At 49.2% G+C, this 6,000-nt stretch overlaps 1 protein-coding gene across 2 annotated transcripts in view; it reads right to left on the bottom strand.

The window, feature by feature from the left end:
* Positions 1-5,679, bottom strand: part of SLC16A9 (solute carrier family 16 member 9) — a 48,794-nt gene extending 43,115 nt beyond the window's left edge. Inside the window, exon 1 of one of the 2 annotated variants that reach the window (XM_010957953.3) lies at positions 2,418-5,679. The gene's annotated coding sequence lies outside the window, so the exon portion shown is untranslated. Of the gene's footprint in view, positions 1-1,987; positions 2,131-2,417 lie in introns of those variants that run through there. The other variant, XM_010957952.3, reaches the window with a different exon arrangement.
* Positions 5,680-6,000: the final 321 nt, after the last annotated feature.

The raw sequence follows: 6,000 nt of genomic DNA on the forward strand, positions 1-6,000 counted from the left end.
TTCTTAAGGGGGAAGCTCACAAAATTGAACTCCAATGTATAAACTACCGTTAAGGATGTTAACATTGTTGGTATAAATACAATAATAATGTTCAATCACATTTTAATTTCCTAGCATATCTTGTCATGTCCTCCATAATCTAGCCCCATCCTACCTCCCAGCCTTATCTATGTTGAATTCCAGGCTCCAGCCACTCCAAACTGCTCTGCTTCCTTTGAATGCACCAGTGTTGCTCTCTTGTTCCAACAAGCCTCCTTTCCATCCCGGAAATCCTCTTCCTTCTTCAAGTCCCAGCTCAGATGCTACACTCACCACATGACTTCTCCGTTCCTAACCTTGAATGGACCTCTTTTTCTCTGCCATCAACAGCACACTATTGATGTCCCTGCCATATGACTCCATTTTTATTATCTCATATTGCAGATATTTGTAACATGTCTATCTTTCCCACTAGACTAAACTCTTTGAAAGCAGGGGTCATGTGTTCTTTCCTGCAAAGTTATAGTTCAGTCTCATTATCTTCAGGGAATACTTTGATGTCTGCAAAGAACCTCCCAAAGTAAAGGCCAACTAGCTAAATATACACATTCTTGCAATTTTTAATTAAAATTAAAGTCTCTATGTGACACTGTCTTGTAAAAGCTATAGCTATACAAGCAAGACATTCTTTCTTTTGTATTTTCCCACAGGCTTTCTATACTCAATTGCATTGTATGAATTAAGTTCCAGAGATAGCCCACTTTAGAAAAAGACAACAAAAAGTAGGGGTTCAAAAGACTGGAGTGAGAAAATAAAGATTTAAAGTCTGACCACATCTGTCTGTCACCCTCTAGCTCTAGTTTCATGACCAGATCCACCCCCAAAGCACCGTGATCTGCCCTGATACAGATTCAGACATCAACCAATGCACACCGTCACCATTATCTTTGCAGAGTTACAATCAGAAGTCAGAAAAGATTTCCTAGTGTTTCTGATCTACCTCTGCAACTCTTTTGTCCTTCCCTCTATTCATCCCACAGACACCAAGGGTCCTTGTTACCTCTCTTGCCTACACAAAAAAGAGAAGAAACAGAAGAATGTTCTTAAGCAGTCAGTGCTGCTAAAAGTACGAGTTGTTGGAAAATGTCAGGTTAAACTATTTTATTATGTAATTCCCACTTACCGGGGCCTTAAAAAAAAAAAAACAACTTATTTCTGGCAATAATATGGGTACCTACCCTGTTATATGTATTCACATGTTAACAGAAGGTGTAATCATATAATAAATAATTGATCTTTTCACTTTGGAATCTTCTGTAGCTTCCTCAGTGCTCTGAACCAGCCAGATCAACTTCTCACAGCTAAGGTTAACTCAAATCTAAGAACCCATTAAGACATAAACAAACTAACAGCATTTGGTGGAACGACTGGAAGTCTTGGGGGTGGGGGTGGGGAGTGTTGCAAAAATCCACCTGCAATCTGAACTAGTACCCAGGTAATTCAAGATTTAAAAAATACACCCAAACTAACTGTGCCCCAGGAAATTGATCCCAAAAATTACATTAAATAACTTACTATGTAAGTAACGTATATTGAGTGTAAATCCTATCTAAACCTCTGGGATGGATTGCCCGGCCCGGATTAGACAAGGCATCCTGAGAAGCATTGATCTGCTTTTGATGACCAAGTTTTTAAACGACTATCAGCTCTTTCCAAAGCCTCCGGGAGCTGCCGAAGCTAGAATAGGTTACTTAGGGCACTACAGACGAGCCTCAAGCACCAAGTCCTCCCACGTTCCCGTTCAGACTCCTGCGCTCGCCCTGAGCTGACCCGGTGGTGCTGAACCTGGCGCCGCGGTGCAGAACCCGCCCGCCACGCGCGCTGCTTTCCTCCCAGCCCAGGAGCCCTCAGGGCTCCCCATCCCGACCCTCCCGGTGACACCGGGGTGCACTAGCTCCCAACCAGGGCCCTCGGAGGCCTCGGTGCCCTCTGGGAAACCGGAGCTCACCTGGGTCGCTTCCCTCCACCCCACGTGCTCTGCCACCAGCAGTCCCAGAAGATGTCTCAGGATTCCCAGGGCAGATCTACCCTGAGTCCACTTCGAGGGTGCCGTCCTCCCTCCTGGACCCCCTTTCTTTCTCTCCCAACTCCATGCAAAATGCCGCCCTGAGAGCCCTGGGAAAACTGGTCCACAGTGGAGAAGCACCCCACCAAAGCGGGGTAGATCACGGGGTGGGCGTGAGCGCACCGATGACACTCTTTCAGTCCCCGGCGCACATCCCAACAAGAAACTGGTTCCGAGCTGCTTGGCCGCCGATGACAGCGTGGCCGCTGCCTTCTCCTACTGCTCGGACTCGAAGGAGTTACTTCTCGCCTCCGGTAGGCGAGGCGGACGGTTGGCCGCCGACTACTGGGTCCCTTCCCTCGAGCTCCTTTACCTGGATACCCGCCTCGACGGGCTCTCCGGGACGCAGCACAGGGCGCAGTGCCCCGGGTGGGTGGTGCGGGGAGGACCGTGGCCGCCGCTCTCCCCTGCAGCTCCGGGCCTGCCGGGCGGCTATTTATTTGGGGGCCCAGCCCCGGCCCCGGCCCCTGCCGGAGTATTGGGCAATCGGTCCCGCTATGCGCTGCCCCGGCAGCCGCCGCCCTCTGCCCCCGCCGAGCCCCGAGGCAGCGGCGGCGGTGGCCACATGGAGGGAGGGAGCCGGCCCTCCTCTGGGCTCCACCTTCTCGTTCTCCTCCTCCTCCTCCTCCTCCTCCTCCTCGGGAAGTTAGTCCCCGTGTTTTCCCCACTCTCACTCTTCTTTGCGGGGCACTCTGGCCAGTCTAAACCGGTTGTGACTGCGCGGGTAGCTGGGGGAAGGAGGCGGCGGCCGAGGAGATGGAGGTGGAAAAGCGGGCAGTAGGGGCGCTGCTCCTGCTCTCGCGGCTCCGGGCCGGGCCAGGGCGGCCAGGCAGAGGGAGGGCACTGCGGGGGCCGCGGCCCGGGCCCGGCCCGGAGCCACCAAGGCCGCGGGAGAGCTGGACCCCGCCGGCCAGGCGCCCTGTGGGTGCGCACACGCGCGCGTCCCCGGACGCCCCTGCGCCCCTGCCGCCCACCGCGCGCCCGCGCCCGCCCTCGCCCTCCCAGGACCATGCGCGTTTGAGGGGAGCCCGGGTCTAGAGACGAGCGCCGAGTGCTCGCTGGTCTCCCAGGCTCCAGGGCCGCTGGGCGCCCTCCTGGCCGAAGCTGTATACCCAGCTGGCAGTAGTCCCAGAGCACAGGGCACCAGGACTTTGTGGAGTCGGTACTTCAGGGCAGTGAGGAGTGAGAATGCCAAGTGCTGTGCTTTGTGACAGCTCTATGGAAAAGGAGAGCTTCTCCGCAGTGCACATAGTGTGCTGAGGGAGAGAGGCTGTATCTACGGACGTTCGGTCTGTGTGGCAGGTGGGCTGCACTCACAGTACACTCCTTCTGTCTTTGGCTGAAAGGAAATGGGCGTGGGCTCTGAGATGCTCACAGTCACTGCAGCAGACTGGCGACAGTCCATGGGTAGGTACCTGGGGCTTACTGGGTGTGGCAACGCCCCCAAAGTGATGGACACTTTTTGTGTTCCTGTGTACATAAGTAGTCTGGGAAAGGGGCACCATACCTTATACTGTCTTCTCAAAGAGGGCTGGGACCATCCATCACAGGGAGGAGAATTCCCTTTATATACTGAACCTCAAAGACCCTACATCTTACAAAGGGTTGGTTTCTGAAGTCCACATGAAGCTGCATAAGCTTACTGAGCCTGGGTGTCTAATCTTGCCTGCATCCAGAAGTCTGTGTGAGATGAGAAGTCAAAAAAACCTGCATACCCTGGCCACACTGGCAGGTTTTCTTACAGAAAGGAAAACAGCAGTTCATCTTTTTTTGCCTCATGTCATTGCTTTCCATGCAATTTACTGACTTTCATTCGGGTTATGGGGAAGAGAATGGCCAGTGCTCGTTGATATTCTTTTGTTTTCTCCTAAGAGGGAGAAAAATTAAGGGGGAAAATTAAGTAACAGTAACAATCAGAGGGAGGTGGTCCCAGGAATAGTTTCTGGAAGGGAAAATGAAGCAGTGATGCTGTCAACACCATCCATCAAAAGTGTATTTTTGAGGAGAGGAGATAAAATAGGGGCTTTTTACCCTCTTCTATTTTTTGAACTTTTGACCTGGTTTGCGGTCACTCAAGTGTAGTTTACTTTGAAATAATGTATTGACCTGTACACTGATAATTTATGTACATTTCTCTATATGTTTCAATAAAAGATAGTTTTAGAAAGTTTTTCTTTATTCAAATAATCCCTAACCACCAGAGCAAATGTCATCTTGATTGTAGGTTGAACCAGTCAATGTATATGAAATTATATTTGGGAGACAAGGAAACCCTGCTTGAAAAATATTTCTGCGTTCACCAATTGGTTTCTGAAGTTGCCATGTCCCTCCCTGTTCTCTACCAAGTTTTCCCAGATTTCTTTTAACAAGAACTTATGACCAGCATTCCCATGTCTGCTCAGGCCAGTTTACGCCTGTCAACTAAGAACTGAAAATTAACTCATTTTTATACACAGCATAGTTCCAACTTTAGTGTAGGACTGAATCCCAGGGGTCAAAAACTCAAATGACTGGAAGTCCAGGCTCATAATGTAATGAATAAAGTGGGCAGAATGCAGCCTGGAGAATTTAGGGAGACTGAAAGCTGGCTCTGGGGGAACTGGCCACTTAGCTTAGGGAATTATCGCCAGGCTGGCATGTGAAAATTGCCCCCACCTCCTTGTGTAGGTTCACTGTTCCGTCACACCTAGCAGAGCACTTAGACTTGCACGAGAACTCAGGAATCAAGTCCAGCCTTGACACTTTACCAAAGGATGAAATTTAACCCAGAGGAGCCAGGAACTGTTCCTGCTCAACCCTCACCCCAGGACTGAGCAGGGAAGCAGGTTTGGCAGAGATGATGCTGTCTGGTTGACTTTTCAAAGCAATCTCAAGTGGTTAAGTATTGTTATCTCCATTTACAAAGGATGAAACTGGAGTTGAGAGAGGTTCTCACTTGCTAAATCCCTCAATCCCTGAAGGCTTAAACGACCTTCCTACCACCCAGAATTTTCATTCCCAGTGATGTGAAGATGCCAGATCTGCTTATAAGGAGAGGATCAGAGAAGTTCAATATTGTAGGCTTTGCAGTTCCGTGCAGTCCCTGCCCTCGGGTCTCTCACAGCCTCAGAAGTTGGTGTACTTTCAACAAGGTGGAGTGAGAGGGAAAGGTGGGTCATGAAATAAACTGGATTTAAATGAGCCTCCCTTGGGAAGAAAGAGACCTAAGGGAAAACATTTAGAGAAAAATTGATACAGAGATGGTGCCCTTGAATGAGTAGGAAACGAAATAACTTCCCTGATGCTAAAACTGTTTGCTGATTTTTTCTAAGAAATCCTGCAGTTTACTTTCTCTCCCTCACTGCTTTTGTGCTAAATAACCCCCAAACTGCTCCCTTACATACTTTACAGTAGTTTTAACCCAGAGGCTGTGCTCCAGGAGGAAGGTAATGGATGGATAATCTCAGAAGAGTGGACTGACCCTCTGCAGTTCCCTCATGAGGCCAGAAAGATTCATGGAGGTTAAGGGGGATGTAGCAGCACCCTGTAAAGCACCCTGATTGTTACCACCTTTTCTGTTCCATACAGGTTTTCTATAAAATTTCAAGACCCCAACTCCAAGATGGATACACAGTTTCTAAGGCATGAGCTTGCAGTGACTCCCTTTGCCTGGCAAAGCAATAAAGCTTTTCTTTTCTAATCTTCCCCAAACTCTGCCTCTGAGTCTCAATCCGTTTACGGGGTATAGAGTCTGGTTTTGTGGCAAGACCCTGAAAGAAGGCATTGGTCTTTTGCCTTGTGTTATTATTACAGAGCATTTGTTAAGAAGTGTGTGACTTGTGAAATAGTCTACTGTCCCCTCCTTCTCAGGCAATCAGCTGCCTCTAACTTTTAGACAACAACCAAGAGAAATGCAG

This window comes from Camelus bactrianus, chromosome 11 (assembly GCF_048773025.1).
Source record: "Camelus bactrianus isolate YW-2024 breed Bactrian camel chromosome 11, ASM4877302v1, whole genome shotgun sequence".
Lineage (NCBI taxonomy): Eukaryota > Metazoa > Chordata > Mammalia > Artiodactyla > Camelidae > Camelus > Camelus bactrianus.